The following is a 19,899-nucleotide window of genomic DNA, read 5'->3' as shown; positions in this document are numbered from 1 at the left end:
AGAACTTAGTTTTTCAGCCCTGTAGAAGTAAACTACTGGGAATATTTTAATAGTTGTCTGACCACCAGTTCCTCAAGTAACGGGAGAATTTCCTCTGTCAACTGAAAATTAAAGTTTTGGCAATACTTGTTTGTAAGAGGTGAAAAAAGTAGTCCATATCATTTTAGTGAGGAATAAAATTCTCAAGTTTTGTTTGCCGTGGAGCTATCTTTGTGAATTCTAGTATTTACAGGTTTTCCTATTTTTGTAGGGCACTGGATGTGTTGCTTTCTGCCTCCTTTTTTCATAGCTGCCTTACTATGAAGTGTGTCAGAAGCTCTGCAGGGATTATTTTGACTGCTCAATTTTTGTGCTGTCTTGTCTTGCAACAGAATTCTTTATAAACTACCATAAGCCTTCTAACACTCAGTTTCATGGATCTTAATGATTATTTTTTTTACTCTTTTTGTATACTCTGCTTTTCAGATATGTCTTAACCCGTTGATGAGCTGCTGTCACTAGCAGTCTGTTGCAATCTGTGTTGGGGAGGATACAGGACCTTAAATCCTCATTGCTGTCTCTTCTGTGCTTCCTATGTTTTGGGCTAAGCAAAGTCAAGCACAGACAAAGATGATGTGTGGGACATGACTTTAAATGTGGTTTATATCTATACAACAGTGTTGGGTATACAGGCTAGGTGGAGTTATTCCTAAATGTACTTTAGACAAAGATTTTGAGTTGAAATAACCTGCATATTAAGTTGTGAAATCTACATTTCTCTGGGCTTTTGAAGATGCTGTGTAAGTCACCAATCACAGAGGAAGTGAAATGGCATCTCAGGGCAGTGCAGATGGTCACCTTGGTAGTGTCCTTGGGGGGTGGGTGCCTGACTGAAGCAAGGCAGAGAACTGGAGTGTGGATTACTGGGTTGGCAGTCAAGTATTGTGCAGGATTTCAGGAAATGTTTTGACCTCCGTTTCCCTCTGCATCTCAGCCCTGAGTCATCCCTGTTACCTGCTGGTGAGGTCTTACAGCCAGCTCCGACACGGGGCTTGCCTGGGCTGTGAGTGGCAGTCTTGCTTTCATGGTGGCAAAGGTTGAAAAATTATTTAAGATAGCTTTAAGCCCCTACCTAGAAACTGCTCGTCTGGCAATAACTAGCTGTTTTGCCACAGTGTTTCAGCAAACTGTCTTGCATGGAGTATGCTGAATCTCTCAGTAAAACCCATTAACCCCTGTGTTACTGGCTTTACCATTCTCCCCTGAGAATATAACCATGAATGAATTTCTCAGAAGTGTTCTTCCTTGTAGCTCAAATGAGTGCAAAACGTGGAGGCTGGGAAGCAGTGGCTGTGATTCTGCCTGTTGAAATGTCTGCCAGAGAAAAACGAACACCGTGCAATTCACAGAAGACTCTTTGCATCTTTATGGTTAATAGTTTTCTTGAGCATGAATTTTGTATGGAGAACAAGATTTAATCAGGTGCTGTACTTCAGAGTCTAATTCCACCTTCCCCTTAAGTGACAAAACTAATGAAGTAAGGGATGGTCGCTTAAATGAATAGGTGAAGTCTCTCTAATTTACCAGGAACAAGTAGATCTATTGTCTGCTTCCTTCTTTTGAACTCATCATCCTACAAAGCTACGCCAACACAGTGTGTGGAGGGCAAGCAAGGATATCTCCTGAGAATGAGCTTATTCTTTTGTTGTTCACCTGCTATTCTCATTAGCCTGTCAAAGAACAGTGTTAATTTACTTCGCAAAGGTCTGTTGAAGTAAAGAAAATTAATTTTTGAACAAATATTGACTGAAAACTAAGATGGCAGCTAACTCAGTTTTTCTCAGCTGTGTTATTTATACTGTGGGTTACAGTTTGGGGATCTATTATTTAAAAAAGGAAAAAAAGGAAAAAGAAAAAAACCACTCTTGACTGGTTTTATCAACTGAACCAGATTAATCTTGATCAGGTATATGGAATGGTTGCCTTTAAAGCTGCAGAGGTCTTCCAAAGGGACCACATATCTACAGCCTTCTGTGTGTACCCCCGCTTCAACACCCCTGTCCTTTTGATGTACATTGCAGCCCGGTTGCTCCTAGCCAGCACGCCTTGTGTCTCCAGTTCCTCCTGTCTCGCCAGACTTTTTTCTTTGTCCAGCACTGGCAGATTACGTAGTCCCCCTGCATGTGGATGTTTCCGTGATCCCTCCAGTCCGCTGTACCTGCTGCTGTTCTGCCAGATTGACTTTTTCCATCCAGAATTGCTGTGCAGCTGTAGCTGCTGGCACTTGCTTCTCTTTCTCACCTGAAGGCCAGTCTGCAGCAACGGGTTGTCAGGGAGAAAACACAGCACGGGAGATGCTGAGCAGCCAGGAGAGGGAGCAATGCAGAGCAGTGTGGAACTGGTGGGGCAGAAGGGTCTCCAGCTGGTTTAGATAATTGCTGTCAGTAAAACAAAATCCTGCGTGCTACTTCGGGTAGTTATGAGGAAGTTTAAACACTCGAATTTGGCAACATGATGGTATGTGCATTGGTCCCATGGAAGTGTAACACAGTTTTTCTGCTTAATGAAATGATCAGTCATGCTTGAAAAAAGTTCATTCTCTGGTGCTGAATAGGAAGCTTTTCATACTGTAGTGTAGCAGGGTAGAAGGAAGTATTTTTGTTGAGTATATTGAAGGAAATTGCACATGGTGCAATTGCATAGATGGTCACTCAGCCAGCAGAACTTTCAAATTGTGTTACCAGGCTGTAGACGGTGACAGTGCTGCTCTGCTCAGCGACTTACCAAGCAGTGTTTGAGTGTAAGGACCTTATGGCTTCCATTCTGAAGTTTTTAACTGAATTGTTAATTTTATACGGTTGCTTGGCAAGAGGACCATGAATGAAAGGGACTGAAATAGGGCAGTGGAACAATTGTTAAAACAAAGCCTATGCTTTAACAAAGTGAATAAGGTGGCTTGGATGTTTTTTAGATTTCCTTTTCTGCAAGAGAGAGTAGTGCTTCATACAACATTTGCAGGACAGAAACTCAAACAATATTAATTTGCCAGGCACCTGCTTATCACTGCAAAACAGCATATTTTTTATTAAATGCTTGTTGATCAGGATTATCTGATGTAAGAGGAGCTGCTGATAGCTGATTAAATACAAATTAACACTGAATATTTCATGCCTCTTCAGCTGGATCTGCAATGACATGACAGGGATTTTTTATTTCTAAAACAAGTTTATGCTAAAAACAGATGTGTTGCAGAATGCGCTTGACTTTGCTGTAGAAGCAGAAAGAGAATTGTACTATAAAATGGAATGATCACTCTTTAAAAGAAACTTCGAGATGCGACATATTGACAGGGTGGATTCTGATACCAGGAACAATACCTGAAGTAGGAGCAACAGTGGTTTTACTGGAGATAGGTTAAGCGATGACACTCAAGTATTTAAATTAGCTGAAATCCCTGAAAAAGAAGCAGCTTACAAAACCCCAAATGGAAGAGGCTTATCAACCTTTCACCACAGCAGAAAGTTGCCATTTTTGGCCAGTTCATCATCCAGTTACTGTACTAAAAAAGGTAGACTGTTTGCTAGATAAACCTACTCCAAATGAACTTAAACACCCTTCAGATGCTTGTAATAGATCTCAGTGCCACATTTCCATAGGAAATGCTGTTCTGTCTGATCATACGTTTACTAATTTTCTAAACCAGAAACTTAATTTTGAAGCAGGAAATCTAAGTAATCCTGGAGTAAGTTCAGAAAGGTAAAAACTGCCGTTGGCCAAATTTGTCTTTAACTGATGAAAACTGTAGCATTGAAGCATTTTTCCCTGCATGCAATATGTATGTGATACTGTAAATAAAACTTGAACCGAGACCTACTTTTTTCTGCTGCAATTATGTGTAACTTGGCTCAGTAATGCAGGGATGTAATGCTTTCTTTTTTGGGGGCTGTAACTATGTGTAACTTAGTGCTGAGATGCGGTGCTCTATTTCTGATGCTTGTGATCACGGATAGCTACTTGCCTTACTGAGTCACAGAAGAGTTTGTAAGGATGCCACTCCATTTGCTTGTAATGTCACTTCCATAAAATCACAAGTGTTTTTGAGATTGGCATGTTGTATTTGCATTCCTGAAGATTTATGTAGTTTCCTTGGCACTGCAGAATTAACTTTGATTTACCTCTGGCACTGGCTTACGTAATTGAAATGCTGTGTATTGTTTATGTTTAATGGTATTCTTCTTTTCCTTCAGATCCTGAAGACAAGCTGCTGCATCCATAATCTGAGGAAGGGAGTTCTCTGTTAAGACTGCAAGAAGATACTACCAACTGGTAAACACTTTCTTAGGTGTCTTTGCTTATAGAATGTTTCTTTTATGTTTTACATAACATTTGAGGCCAAGGAGTACAAAGTATTTTGCTCTATTGAAAGCAAGAAGTAGTTCATATGTTTTTTGGTTTGGTTTTGGGTTGGGGTTTTGTTTTTTTTTTTGGTAATTAACTGTAGCTTACCAGACAAAAGGCTTTGTAGCAGTGGATAACATGTGGGTATTTAAACTGTAATAAAAAGTGATTAAATTCCTTCTGTCGCAGTAGGAGAGAAAAAAAGACTAGCCTTTTTTTCTGTAGTGGGACGTTTAACATTGTCTATTTGCCTTTTCCACTGAGACTAATACAATGTATTTGTACCTCTTACTATATAAAGACTGTTTGAAGTGTGATAGTCCAAACACTGAAACTTCAGAGCCTGGAGAGAGAGAAAAAAGGCAACTTAACAAAGTCTAGTTTAGAAGTTGAACATGGCTAAGCATGCTAGTTTGAGTGTCCAGGTGCTTTGGAAGATGCCATTAATGTGCTTGTAGTTATTCTGTTGGTGTTTGAGGCTTAATTTCCACTGAAAATAATATATAATGATAAAATTAGGGATGTATTGTAATTCACAGACGTTTAAAGTCATCTGCAGGTTCAGAATGGTAAAAGGATCATCAGTGAAGAGCTATAACCACTTAGGAGTTTACCAGCCCATAAGTTAAGAGATTGAGCTACACTGTTCCAAGGCAATCACAAGGAAACATGAGAATTTAGGACATCTGAGTATGCCTTGACATAGTTAAATCATATGCACATTGATAGTAGGTACGAGATTTATATCTCACTTCTCAACTACTTAATGTTGTAAATGAAGTAGCAGTCTTCGGTGTGGCGCAAAACATCCACAAAATTGTAAACTAAATATTCATTCAGTTTTCCTCTGTGATTATACCTTAAAATATACCTTCTATAAAGCTAGAATTCTACCCTTCTGTTTACTGCTACCATTTGAGCTATAGGGCTAAGTAAACTCATGACAGGAGAGGGTTCTTAGCCCAGAATGGGGTGATGCAGCTGGGTCCAAGGATGAACGTGAAAAGAAGCAGTATCCTAGCCACTAAGGAAACATTAAGCTTTTATGACCCAAATATTTACAGATGCTTTGTTAGTCTTCGCAAGCCAGTTATTCTGCCTAAAATTTATAAGCAATCGAGGACAACTTTATGAAGTTGTGTTGCTGTTGCTAATAACCAGGGTTCACAGAGAATACTAAAATACTTTGTTCTGTTATGCTGCCACTGCCAAACCTAGATTAATGATAGAAAGTTTTGAAGGCTTATAGTGGTCAATAATGTGCATCTGTCAGAAATGACATAGTAAAAACGATGTTTGACTTTATGTAGTCTTTTTTTATATAAAGATTACTTGTATAGTACAGCTATTTGTGAACGATAATTTCAAGAGCTTTGTTGCCTGGGTCTGTAAAATAGCAGCTTCTGCAACTAAAATGTGTATGAGACTCCTTTCCAAGTACTCAGTTTGAAAATGCATGTCCCTCAATTTACAGGAGAAACAACCTGTGGCACGTAGAATGTCACAATTTGAGGTACCAAAGCACTGTATTACCAACACAAGTTTTGAACCACACTGTAATTATCTGATAGTAATTTTTAAGTTAATCTTTTGGATTATTCTGATCATATATGATGTGAACAAATACTGTAGCTCTGTCACTAAATTGGAGTGCATAGCTTGCTCCATACAGAAAATTGAAAATCTCATTAGCCTAGCAGTGAGGGGTCCTCTGTCCATTTCCCTACTTCAGCTTCCCTTCCCACTCCATCATCACCCCACCTTCTCTTTAAGAGAGCAGTTAACAGGATGGCCATGCTGAGTGAAACTGAGTAAATCTAGAAAATAGGTCTTTGTCTCTAACCCTGGTAAAGTATTTGTCTTAATTCAGCATTTCCTTTAGGACCAGGAAGTGCTTTTTAGCTTGGGAGTAGTGCTGCACAAACTTGATTTTGCCGTTTCCAGCATTAACTTTGGTCTGGGAAGACATGAGCTGAGAGCACACTGAACTCTACCACATTTTAAACCTGATCTGGGTCTCAGCACAGGCCCTCAGCTCTGGTAATATGCTGAAAAGAGCGTGAGACACATGGACACCGCGTCCCTTGGGGCAGAGTGTGTCTGGGTCTTTCATGACTGGTGCCAAGATAGAATATTAAGCCAGCTGGACCTTGGTGTGGTGCAGAATAGCCCAAATGGTTGTGTAAGACATGCGTGCCTTTTTTATCCAGGTGGTATTTCTTTTGGTTATGATGTTTCAGCTGTCCATTATCACAGACACTGAAGGACATACAACATTTTAGCATTTGCCCTATTTTTCTTGTGTTAGCTTTTCTTTTTCATTACATTAACTTTAGTTGTACGGGATTATTTTTCCAGAGTATCAGTCATTCAGAAAAGATCTTGGTAATTATCTCCTGCTTTTGAATATAATCTCTGATAATTATTCATTCTTATTTTATAGCTTTATCTCTCATATGCAGCTTGAACTTGTCTGCATGCTTGAGGATTTAAAAATCTTTCCATGCAACTTAAAATTGTTCCCCTGTAATGTTGGGGAGGTGTTTGGTGCAAGCTGATTAACATGTTGTGGAGTCCTGTTCCAGCTTTGATACTGTGGTGTTTGTGGATTAACAAGTTTTGCATTTTGTACTAATTTTAATAAATATGAAAACACTTTCAGTATTATATTTGCAAAGTGGAAGCAAATGCATACCTGTCATTTTCTTATTAATTTTGAGAACTCTTTGTTGTGGCTTGTATAGCTCTTGTAAGAGTAGCATTTGTCTGGCTGACACATCTTTAAATGTTGTGCTTCCTTGTGGGGAGAATCTTTAAAATCTCTTTGGTAACAATGTCAGTCTTTAACACATATTATGGGATTTGCACTAAAACTTAAAAGGAGCAGGAAAGTTTGTTTCTAGTTGTCTCTGTACCTGTGTGCCTACAAAGGTTAGAAGTGAAGGACCTCATTCAGAAGAGATACTGTACTGAGTAAGGCCATATTGCACGTGTTACAGACTTCTGTATGGCTTTGGCTGTCTGGGAAGTTTATATAAAGTCAAATGTGCTGCAAGAAATATAAAGCAAGGTTCTGTTTTGTTTTGCTCAATGCTAAATGTTTCCTCCATTAAACAAGGAAATGGGTGTTAAAAAAGGTGCAGCTTTTAATGTGTGCTTTCAGGATTTGTTCCATTTGGGGAAAACTATGTAACCAATGGAGAAAGTGGTGAAGTTACAAATGCTTCTGAGCAACCTGAAAAGCTTTCATGCAGAGCCTACCAGATACCAACAGTAGGGTAATGTGGGAACCATCAGGGTAAAGGAATAATCTGCCACAATGAGGTTATATACTGTAAATACATGAAGAAAAATGAATACCTTTCTGACAATTGAAACCACTTTTACTTCCCATTTGTGCCACAAGTTAAAACCAATCTCCTTTGGTAGTATTGCTCTAAATACATTGCTGTAGATTTGCCTATAAACTCTATTTGCAGTTCAGCAGAGCTTCTTGAATTGATTTGTCATCCATGTGAAAGTGAGTTTGTTGAAATGGTTCTTATATGGACGTTAAGTACCTTTTTGTGGTTTTGACACTCGCTATAAAATATTTTGGTAGAAATTCTGATCATGTTACTGATGTTATACCAACATGCATTTATTTTGTATTAATGCTGGTATCTAAGGCAAGAAAGAGGAATAGCTGACATTTTTTAGGCCAAACTAAGTTGTCTCCTATTTACTTGCTGTATTTTATCTTAGGGCTAGTTTAATGTGGCTGACTGCGGTGCCATGGGAATAGATTGAGGGGCTAAAAGCTTTTATGCAATCATGTGTTTTTTGAAGTCTAATAGTACGTATTAGCAATGAATGTAAACAACCTGCCTGTGCTGATGCAATGTAATGTGGTATCTTTTCTCCCACAGTGGATGTAAAATTACTTAAAACCTTGAATGAAGATAGTAGTAATCTGCAAATGATCAGTGAGAGTGGTTTTTTACGGTAATCAAGCAGAATTCAGTGTAGAGCTCTTCCAAAATATCCTTCCTATACGTGCAGGAGTACTACTGCAACAGTTAGTAGAGTAAGTTTAAAAAGTGGGTTTTGATAATGGCGCATTTAGTAAACTGTGTTCTGCTTCAGCCTTTAACCATGCTGATTTGTTTATGAAGGTAAAGCTGCTATTTTTCTCTACCTGTAAATAGTTGCCCAGGACAACATGAACTGTTTAATTCTGTTTGTCCAATGAGCCTTCAAATCAAAGACATTAATTGTAGTTTTGTTTTGACTTTTTGAAAAGTCGCTTTTAAACAGATGAGCAGAATATGTACACTTTGCTCATCAGAAAGGCGTTTGACCTGAAAAACTGTGCTTGTTGAGATGGGTGACTGGACTTTCGTATTATGTTTTCTGTGGTCTGTTCTATTGGGTTAATGTCAGATGTTGCTTATTTCACTTCCCGACTTACAGAAGGACTCTTAAATTCTTGTTAAAGGACATTTCTAGGTTTTGTGGGAGTGTTTTTTGTTTGTTTTTTTTTTTTAACTCTGTAGGGCCTTGGACTATTAACATGTAGTCCTTCAGATCTGCTTAATATTCAGTTTACTGCTTGACCACATAACTGCAGTTTTATTATTTAGAATCATAGAATATCTCAGGCTGGAAGGGACTCATAAGGATCATCAAGTCCAACTCCCTGATCCTTGCAGGACTGCATAAAACTAAACCATATGATTAAGAGCATCATCCAGGTGTTCCCTGAACTCGGACAGGCTTGGTGCTGTTAACTACTTCCCTGGGGAGCCTGTTCCAGTGACTGACCGCCCTCTTAGTGAAGAACCTTTTCCTAATGTCCAGCCTGAACTTCCCCTGATGCAGGTTGTCCCCTTTTAGCTTATAATGGAATTAATTTTGGAAATTATTGAGCAGAAATAGTGTGCAGGTGTTGAGACTCAGTATCATTAAATTAAGACCTTGTTGTTGTATGGCTTCTGTTTTTTCTTTTTTTTTTCCCCTGACTGTTGGACAAAGCTGTTGAATACACACAGTGGTCCCTAGGAGCTGGGCCCAGACATCCCCTTGTTATGTCTCTTACATTTGTTACCCTATGTTCTGTTATTTTTGTGCGTGCTTCCATCTTAAATGCTACCCAATAGACAGTTGAGGTCACAGGTTAAAATAACATGGTTAGTTTTTTTCTTTTCTGCACAGCTAATGATCAGTACAATTGTTTTGAGTATTCTTGTTTATAATTTTTACTGGCATCTAATCACCCATGTTTTTCTTTCTATTAGAATAATCTCAAACTTCTGTTACTGGATGTTACTGTTTAGCTGATCTGAAAAGCTTCCCTTTCCCCTCCCCGCTCGCACTTCTGTTTTTAATTTTAGCTGAAACAGTTACTAAAATCTTTCCATGTAGGTGGAGCTCAAGGCACTCCTGGGCAAGCTGAAGGCAGCCTTAGTGCTATATGATAGTTGTTACTCTGGCCAGAGCAGAGTCCCGCACAGTGTTGCCTCCTGGTTTGTGCATGAATTATGACTATGGAGGAGCTGCTTCTGCTGAGACTTGCTTAGTGGGGCAGTGCTGGGGACCTTGAGGGGAAGGAGTTAAAGCGAACTGCTTGGGTATCCACTGTAACCTGCTCAGTCCGAGAAGCATGTCACAAAACTTACTGCTGTTGGTTTCCATAGGAAGGGCTTTTCAGACTTTTTGAAAGCTAATCTGTGTTCTTTGAAATCTGGAGTAAACAAATCCATTGCCTCTGAGCAGCAGAGATGCTGTCTGTGATCTTCTAGAGCTGTAGTATAATCAGCTTAGGTCTAAATTAATCTTATGCTTTTAACTATCAGAGCATTAACTATGGCTTCAGCTCTCAATTTCTGATGCTGTTTATGGTTAGAACTCAGTAAAACCAGTAAAAAGATGTTTTAGGTGGTGACTTACTTTGCTGGTTGGTTTCCTTTCATGATCGAAGTTCCTTTCTGTTCATATGACCTAGTATAGTCCTGAGGAAAGTGATTCAGCCTGAGCATAGAAATCTAGATTATAAGAAAAAAGGACTCCTCTGTTTAAGTGTTACTGAATAGGGCTGTGGGTCTTGGGGTTGCTTAGAGCTGATAATGCACTACTAATAATGTTGAATGGAAAAGCCCTTTTGACCTTTTCTTGTCTTACTGTTTTTATTACGCAAGTGTATGAGTATTGCTGCAAACTTCCTGGGACAGGGTATGGTTTTGTTTCTGTTACGCTGATATTGAGTGAGAACTCTGTCTTAAACTCTGCCATACTCCTAAGAAATTATATCATTTGTGTAGCTTAGATAAAAAAGCTGTTGAATCACTTGGTTGGTATTCAGCAATACTTTACAGCTGGCTGTTAACGCCATAACATCAAAGGAAGCATCAACTGTAGAAAAAGAGCAATGCTAAGTAGTCATAGGGAAGTTAAACATGCAATGGATAGCAAACGGCAATATCATTTAATGTTGTAAAAGTATCCAGTATCTCTTCCTAGCTTAGGAATACCTAAGTACTTTTTTGAGGAGTGACAGCCTGAATGCTAGAGAATTCTTCAAAATTCTGCTCATGTTATATACCTGGTACTAAATCACTTCAGGATTTAGATTTATTAAGGTTCAAAAGAGATAGAGGAGATAATATGCTACCAGAAATAGTAAGTTCAGTGTTTGAATAATTGACTATTAGACGCGGGACTTGCTTCAGTAATTCTTGCAGGCTTTTTAAATTTTTTTTTTTTTTTTTTTTTTTTTTTTTTCAGTAAAACAAGAAGTTGTATAGTCTGGACTAAAATATCACAGTTCTACTCCTCCATCCCACTGCCAGAAAAACACCCTCACAAAGAAACGAACAAACCCACCACAAATTAAAAAAACAAAAAGTCCCATCTCTGTTTTCCTAAAAGTCTTTATTTCATGTTAGCCCACATTTAATATTCTCATGTGCTTCAAGAAGTGAAAGAGATTATTTGTAAATATTTAAAGTAACTTTCTGATTTGGTTAAAAAAAATCCCAAAACTTATACTTAGTCTTCAGTTTGGAGCTTGTTTTTCCTATGTAAAGCTTTGACAAGATACAAAAATGAGGATTATGATCATTTTACTGTTTCCACTAAGCCAAGGTAATGGTTCATTGTGGAAAACATACCTGTAAGTGGATGAAACCTAAATTTTCATGCTGAGTATTTGTCTTGTATATGTCTGAATATCCTCTTATGCGATACAGGCTTCTCCATTATCTGTGGTTTTCCCTCTTTTTTTTTTTTTTTTTTTTTTTTGATAAAATGGGTTTATGTTTATAACCTTGTCCCCTTTTTGTTAATCTGTAGTGCAGTATCTAAACTTCCTTGAAATGTTTTCTTCCAAGTAAACCTCATGGCTCTTTGCTACATTTCTTTTAAAGCCAGATCTTCAGACTAAGCTTTACAGAAACTGAAACAGTGCTTTGTGGACCTCACTTGGAGTATGCCAAGTAATTAGTTGTGCTCCTAACTTAGCACGTGGAACTGAGAGTGCTGCTCAATGTTTGGATGTGTGGTATGAAGAGCTGTATGCCAGTATAGATGTGTATAATATGAGTTATAGTGGCATAAATGAATTTTAATCTGTGAATAAAGGACAGAAAGCATAATGTATGCTTTTGGTACATGTTTAACACAGGTGGAGAACTACTAAGAAAGCTTTCAGGTCAGATCACCCTTTCTGTCATTAAATTATAAACCTAAAACACAGGTTTGAGTGTAGCAAGTAATACGAGTTACTGTAAGACAACATTGAGAAATTATATAGGATAGGGAAAGGCTTAATATAACTCATAGAATTTTAAGATGCAGTTTAGCTTTTGAAGGTTAAATAAAAATGAATGAAGAAGAAAGATTTGAGCTGAAGCTTTCCTCAGCCAGAAGTCAAAAAGGTGGTTTTATAGTAAGCAACCAGCAGATATGCTTTCTTATGAAGAACTACTGTAATTTTGCAGTAGTGATAGACTACCTTTGCATAAACTTAATCTAATGTTTGATAGTGATACAGATATAGCAGAATCTTTTTTAGAACCACTGATGTTAACATTGAAGTTTGCATCTGTTTAGCATTGAACTATGGGTTCATCTGCAGATGCCCTGAAACTTCCTCTGAAACATGATCTTAGCTATGATTTATTTTTTATAGCTTAGCCATCTGTTATTGTTACTAAAGTAAAAATCAAGTTTTACTGCTAAGCATTTCTTAGCGTTCTTTTTTTATTACCCACAAGATGTGGGATATATTTGACTTGTGGTTCTGTTTTGGACTGGGCTTGTTTTTATGTTTTAATTTGTGCTTGTAAGTAACCAGTTTTTGGAGTGGTTTCCTCAAACTTAATCTCAAGTTTGCAACTGAAGCAAGAGAGCAGGAGTGTCTAAAAATTGCTAGAGCACTGTAGTCTTTCAGCTAGGTTCTGTTCAGCAATATGCAAAGGGCAATTAAGATTCATGGACTGAGAACATCTGTGCCGTAGTCCACCTCTGGTTCGCACAGAGTTCAAGTTGGTGACGCTTACCAAGGGAAATCCTAGTGCAAGCTTGAACTTCAAACAAGCAATTTAAACATTTGCTCTGTGAAACCAGCAGAGTGGATTGTTTTGAAGATGACTAGTAAAGCCTGGGTGCCTAATACATCACATGGAGTACATGAATCCTGTGCAAGCTTTCTTTAGTAAGTGTTGTAAGCTTTATGCAGTAATTCTTTCTGAAGTTTACTGACAAGCTGAGGTACTGATCAAGTACACAGAAAGTAATTTAGATTCTTATTGCAAAGTTGTTGTCAATTCTTTCATACTACTCAATGTTTTCCATTCTTAATAGGCAGGAAAACCTGAGTGTTGGAAAGCCTGCAAAATCACCATTCCTGTAGCAAATCTTGACTAACAGTTGCTGACAAGTTTATGCTTGTGTGAAGAGGCTTCTTAATTCAGTCGGGGTTAGGCAGAAGATGTTGGTTTCATACTGAAAGTTAATGGTTAGCTTTTCTCTTCTGAAATCTGTTTTCATGTATTGCTGAGTTAAGCAGCATCAGTTCAATATGAGGTGGATGCCCAAAACGCAGGGCTTATTCAGTGGTAAGGCAGTGTATTGTGTTTGTGTGGCAAGGTTTTGGTAGCGGAGTCAGGGTTACAGAGGTGGCTTCTGTGAAAAGCTTCTGGAAGCTTCCCCTATGTCTGACAGACCCAATGCCAGCCGGCTCTAAGACAGACCCACCGCCGGCCAAGGCTGATCCCATCAGCGATGGTGGTAGCACCTCTGGGATACCAGATTTAAGAAGGGGAAAAAAAGTTGCAGCGGGCACAGAAACGGCAGCTGGAGAGAGTAAGAACATGTAAGAGAAACAGCCTTGCAGACCCCCAGGTCAGTGAAGAAGGAGGGGGAGGAGACGCCCCAGGCGCCGGAGCAGAGATTCCCCTGCAGCCCGTGGGGAAGACCCTGGTGAGGCAGACACACGCTGGACCAGTTCATGAAGAACTGCAGCCTCTGGGAAGGGCCCATGTTGGAGAAGTTAATGAAGGACTGTCTCCCGTGGAAGCGACCCCACACTGGAGCAGGGGACAAGTGAGGAGTTCTGCCCCTGAGGAGGAAGGAGCAGCAGAGACAACATGTGATGAACTGACCGCAACCCCCATTCCCTGTCCCCCTGCGCCGCTGGTGAAGGGTAGGTAGAGAATCTGGGAATGAAGCTGTGCCTGGGAAGAAGGGACAGGTGGGGGCAAGGTGTTTTGAAATTTGGTTTTATTTCTCATTCCCTTATTCTGGTTGATTGGCAATAAATTAAGTTAGTTTTCCCCAAGTCGAGCGTGCTTTGCCCATGATGGTAATTGGTTGAGTGATCTCTCCCTGTCCTTATCTCAATCCAGGAGCCTTTTGGTTATATTTTCTCTCCCCTGTCCAGTTGAGGTGGGTTGGGTATGATAGAGCAGCTTTGGTGGGCACCTGGCCTCCAGCCAGGGTCAACCCACCACAGCCAGTTACTAATTTTTTTTTTCAAGTTTTGTTATCCACAATGATACTAAGTTTACTTAGTGCATCTTTTATATTTGGGTACCATTTGACTTGTGTCAACTACAGGCTTTTCCTCTGACAAACTCAATGATGCTTGGTTTTGTTTTCTTCTGAAAATGAATAGCTGCAGTTTAGATGATTCACCGTCCCTCTCCAATGGCTGTAGACATTTTTCTGCACGTGGTCTCCAACTGTTGTGACAATTCTTTGAATTCCTGTTGTAGTTGGTCTGAGATGTTAGTGTAAGCTTTGGCCTTCTCCTGCTGTGGTGAAGTTAGGCTGCAAGTCAAGGGGGGGTTGTGTAATAGAGATTCCTAGGATGGGATGCATTAATCTTTCTGCTGTTTGACTCCATAAAATGGTATTAAAAAAAGGCTAAACAAAATCTCTGAGCTGTTAACCCATTGAATAGAGCTGCTTCTCTCTAGCATAATGTTAAATACTTGGCTGCCTCAATCACAAGCAATTGAAAAAATGCTTGGTTCTGTAGTATTCAATTTTCACTAGCTATTAAATTATATACTATACATGTCTCATCTTGTGCCTGTTGATACTCTTTCTATATTAATCTGCAGATCCAAACCTTAATAATGAGTCAGAAGGAAGCTCAGATGTTTTGCAGATCTTCTGTACTAACGGGGAGAACCCAAGTAATGCACTCTGAACCTGACGAGGCGATTGTTCATTTAGATACTCTTGGGTCTGAATCAGGGTGCATGTGGAAGTGCAAAAATTGTGTAAAGAATCTATCACACCATTAATTTCACATCTGGCCCTTTTAATGAATGTTGACTGATTATTGCCCGCTGACTGCTAGAGATCTGCAAGTCAATTTCTTACCCGTTTAGGCAGTGCTTTATTATATTGCATAGTGCTAACCTCTAAATTTAAAATATTGTATGATGTGAAGTCACACTGTACAAAAATCAAATATCTGTCAGCTTGCCAGTATAAACCAAGCTGTGATAGCATGATCTGAACTGTTCCGCATGAAGGCGTGCTCATCGGTACTAAAAGACAGGAATCCAGTTAATGGACTCCTGTGCTAACATCTCTTTGCCTGTTATTGATGATAGTCCAACTGACCTATAATTCTCAGCTTTCCTGGTTGCTTCCCTTTTGCCTAATGGCTCTACTAGGCCATTCAGTCATTCATTGAAGCCTTGAGGACAAGCTACCTGAACATCGGCACGCTTTTGTTGCAGGTAGTAAGTGTTTGTGATTATAAGTGCAGTATTCTGTCTGGAAAGATGTAGAGAGCTGAGCAATTCTAGGGTTTTTTTTCTAATAATTTTATCAATTGGAAATTTAGATATTTCTGTTTAGTAATGAACTAGTAGTGTTAGGAAACATTTTTTAAAAAGTCTATAGTCTTGCTGTTATAGTGGGGTGGTTTTCCTCTATTACTTTCATATTTGTTTCTATAGTCTGGTCATTCTAATGAATTAGGACTACTTTTGTTTTCAGCTCATTGAATTAAGTTGGGCTCTCACCCAAAATCATCTTAGCCAAAGCTCTTGACTAATCCCCCCCCAAAATAATCTATTTTTAGGTAGAATTTTTTAGTGTTCTTAAATGTTTTGTCCTATTTGATTTTCCTTTCACTTTTTTCAGGAAATTAGCTATTTGAAGTAATGTTGGGTCTAACTTTGGTTTTGGTTTCTCTATTTGCAGTATCAGTTATGTTCATCCCTGACCTGCAGGGCACCAATGTTTTCCAGTCAGTATTTGATGTTTGTTGCTTTGTCTCAAAGCACGATTTGAGCGGTGTGCAGTCATGAGGATGGAAAAAATTCCATATTTAAAATATGCCTAGTGAGAGCACATGAGTTTTAGGGAAGTTGCAGCAGCTTTTACAAAGATAGTGCTCTTAACCATCTTTTTGTCCTGTGAAGTAATTGTCCTGAAGAACTAGCTAGCTGTTGCTTACTACTGAGAGAGTAAAGGGAAGTTGACGCCAATTGGCAAAGGAAAAAGCAGATGCTACTCAAACTTACGGAAGTCCTAGTCAAGGGAGAAGCCTCTTTGAGAGAGATGCATACACAGGAAAGAATGGAGCAGTAAATTTCTACACCTGTAACAGTGTCTGACAGTTGTCCTTCCGCTTATGTTTAGTTCTGCGGGCTGTGAAGGGTCATTCTCACTAGGGTCTCCACTCTGCTTCTTGCCTTTGGTGTTATAGATCTTCAGAGCCTTCCCGAGCTAACATTACACTATTATTTCCTGTGAAGCTCAAGCTCTATGAGATACTGTAGTACTCCGTATCTTCTCCTTTAAACTGTACTATCAAAAGTACTGTTTCACCAGCCTTAAGATGGTGGTTAATAATGTGTGTAACAGACTGAAGCTGTCCAAGAATGCTCGTTTTCTTTGTTAAGCAAATGGTTTTCAGTGGTGACTTGAAAATGCCTTCTCTGGAGGTCAGTATGCAGGCCATGAATTTTTTTCAAGAGCCAATTTGTGTGGTTGAATTAAGAATCTTGTGTTACACTCTTTCTTTTCAAAGCAAAATGAAATGCAAGTGGAACAATTTGTCACTGGTATTTTATTGCAGCTTTGACTCTTTACTAATTCAATTTATTAGGGGTATGTGTTCTTAGGGATTATCTAACACCAGCAGCCTTTTTCCCTAGAAGCAGGTTTGTTGCCAAATAATTGTGTTCCCTGTTTATTTATATGCCTAGAGATAAAACACAGTTCTGCATTTTCAAAAGTCACAGTGGCATATAGATCCAGGACTACATTGATAAAGTAAATCCAGAAAAATAGTACAATGTCTGGAACAGATGCATGTTTGCTTTTACAAGGTCATGTAGCATTACATTTAAGACTTTCGGTGCAAAAGAATGAATTTTCATAATCTCTTTTTCTTTTAAAACAGACTGGAGGCCAAGAACAGAGTGCAGCACTGGCTGTAGGTAAGAATTGAAACTTAACCTGCTTGAAAACTCTCCTGACATATAAGAAGCAAAAATTATAATATGTTAAAGGACAGAAAATGGGACTGTACTGAATATGAGCAATTTTCTCTTCAAGAACTTGTTTTTCCCTATTTCCTTCTACAACTTTTGAAATCTGTAGTGTTCACTAGAAAGTCTTGATCTATAACATAATTTATGCCTCTCTGGTTAAAAATTCTAAACCAGGTGGCAAGTGTGTTTTTTTGCTTGCATGGTACCTCACCACGCAGCCTGGTAATGCTTTTGAAAACTCTTCACTGTAGCGATGTGAAGAAGTACCATTGTTTCAATAAAGGCATTTGTACTGTGCACAGAGTATAGTAGTTTGGCCACATCTAAGAACGTACCCTGGAAGATTGTGCTTAAACTCCTTGGAAGATCTGAATGAAGACATGTTTTGGTGTTTTTTCTTTCTCAGTCTCTTCAGTAAAGTTACTGTGTAACTTTACTTCTTTTCTGAACCAGATGCCTTATGCTAGAAACCAGTATTCTGAACTGGCTTGTAAGACTGAAGAGGTAGCATGTGCTCATGTGAAGGTTTTAGCTTTTAGTTTTATCACCTACTTGTCATCTAAGCTATTGCATGGAGTGTGTGTGTTATACTTCATGTTTATTGTGCTGTGCCAGCATAGCTATCTTCTGTCAGATTTGGAAGGTAATGCTAGCAAACGTGAGGTAGGATTTATTTTTCTCCCGTTTCTGATTAATTATCAAAAAGCTCTTTGAATTCTGGGGAGCTGATTAAATTGATTTGTTATCAGTTTTGCTGACAACAGTAGAAAACATTTCTAAGTGCTGTGTCCAAAACTATTTGAATGCTCTATTGAGTAATTAAGAATATATGGCATTATAAATGTGTTACTGAAGTAATTGTCTCTTATTTTAGTGAACGATTGATCTATTAAAATACTTGTTTTGCAGAGTTGCTCGTTTTGATGAGATTTATATCATATTTTTGTCGTTCTTCGGAGAGTTTCTCGTAATGTTGGGTCAGACAAACAGTCATTCTGGCCTACTGTCTGGCCTTCTGGGTTTATGGAATGAGTCTAGGAACTGGGCAAGCATGCAGCAATATTTTCCAAATCTACAATAAACTAATGGACAAACATCCAGTGTCAGCAGTAGTAGTACCTTTTTCATTTGGTAACCTTTTCTTCTGAAGTCATGGATAAGTGTAGTAGCAAAGTTGCAATTAGAACTAGTGACAACTTTTATTTACAGCATTGTGTGCATTTGCAAAGGATACATTGTAAGTGTCGCTAAACTGAGTCAGACCATGGGTCTACCTAGGCACCTATAGTCTCTGGGAATCACCATCTTCCCTCCGCATGTTTGCACTTGGTTTTGCTCAGGAAGGTGAGAGTCATACAGAAAAGCTAGCAAAACTCAAGGGGCATTGCTGGGAATGGTACTGCCTGCAGAAGGAGGAAGGCTGTCCAGTGAACAGCTACAACACATGGCAAGGAACTTCTGTTTTCTCTGAAGACACTGTGAATCAACAGTATTTTGGGTATCAAAGGGAAAATGTTTATAAACCAAGGTGGTGGTGTCCGCTTCAGCAGCCCTAAAGTTCAGGTGTCTGACTGCTGATGCTTTCACCTTCTCCAGCGGTGCTCACACAAAGTAGCTGCCAGATGCTTAACAGCATCTTAAACCAGCTGGGAATCACCACTCTAAAGGGTTTGAAGGGACTGACAGAAGCCGTACTCGGGGAACACTTTCAATAGCAAAGCACCAGTAAGCTAACAATGGTAAAGATCTGGAGTCTGTTGAAAACTGGTTAAGCTTCAAAGAATGGGGCAAACTTACCTAGATCTTGCTTTCTGAGTAAGGTTAAAACTTGAAAAAAGCTTAGTACCTAACAAAACGTGAACCTTCAAATGTGAGCAGATGCCTAGGGAAGAGTGGGAACAGGGAGAGCATATATTGATGGTTCTTCTGGTATATATTTTCAGGTCAAGTATTTTTCAGAGCCAGATGTGATTATTAAATGTATTCAGTATTGTTTAATGACTTTCTATTCCACATATGTGCCTCATTTTCCCCAAGAACTGCTGCAAACTCTTTGTGAGATGAAATGAGATGGACTTGTAGAGGTCACAGATGAACTGGTACAGGAGTCGTAACTCTGCATGATATTCTGCATCCTTGCTACTGATCTTAATAGTTTGCAGGTTGTATAATATCACTGGAGAATAGCAAATGTTCCTCCATATTTCCAATATGTGGATGAAAATAAAGTGTCTTATACCTTACACTTATAGGACACCTCTAGTTTGATTTTAAGATTAAAACAAAATTTGAGATATGTTGGGAGAGATGGAAAATGAGATGATCAGATTTAGCACAGCTAGAGAGATCTGGACCAATGTGGTCTGGGTTTTTTGTTTGGTTGGTTTTTACACTTGCTTTCTAACAAGAAATAACTGTCCAGACTCAATAAAAGTAGTTGATACTGTGCCTCATGAGGCTATCTGAAGAAGTAACTGGAAGTAACAAAGATGACTGTAGAACCTTGATCTTGCAAGAAATC

General features: G+C 38.9%; 1 protein-coding gene across 5 annotated transcripts in view; it reads left to right on the top strand.

The window, feature by feature from the left end:
* Positions 1-19,899, top strand: part of CYRIB (CYFIP related Rac1 interactor B) — a 100,577-nt gene that overhangs the window by 53,525 nt on the left and 27,153 nt on the right. For all 5 annotated transcript variants that reach the window (XM_049818970.1, XM_049818981.1, XM_049818954.1 and 2 more), the window contains exons 2-3: positions 4,227-4,305; positions 17,288-17,324. The gene's annotated coding sequence lies outside the window, so the exon portion shown is untranslated. The remainder of the gene's footprint in view (positions 1-4,226; positions 4,306-17,287; positions 17,325-19,899) is intronic.

Source organism: Accipiter gentilis, chromosome 2 (genome assembly GCF_929443795.1).
Source record: "Accipiter gentilis chromosome 2, bAccGen1.1, whole genome shotgun sequence".
Taxonomy (NCBI): Eukaryota; Metazoa; Chordata; class Aves; order Accipitriformes; family Accipitridae; genus Astur; species Astur gentilis.
The sequence above is the reverse complement of the archived record's forward strand: the minus strand, read 5'-3'. Positions and strand labels throughout refer to the sequence as shown.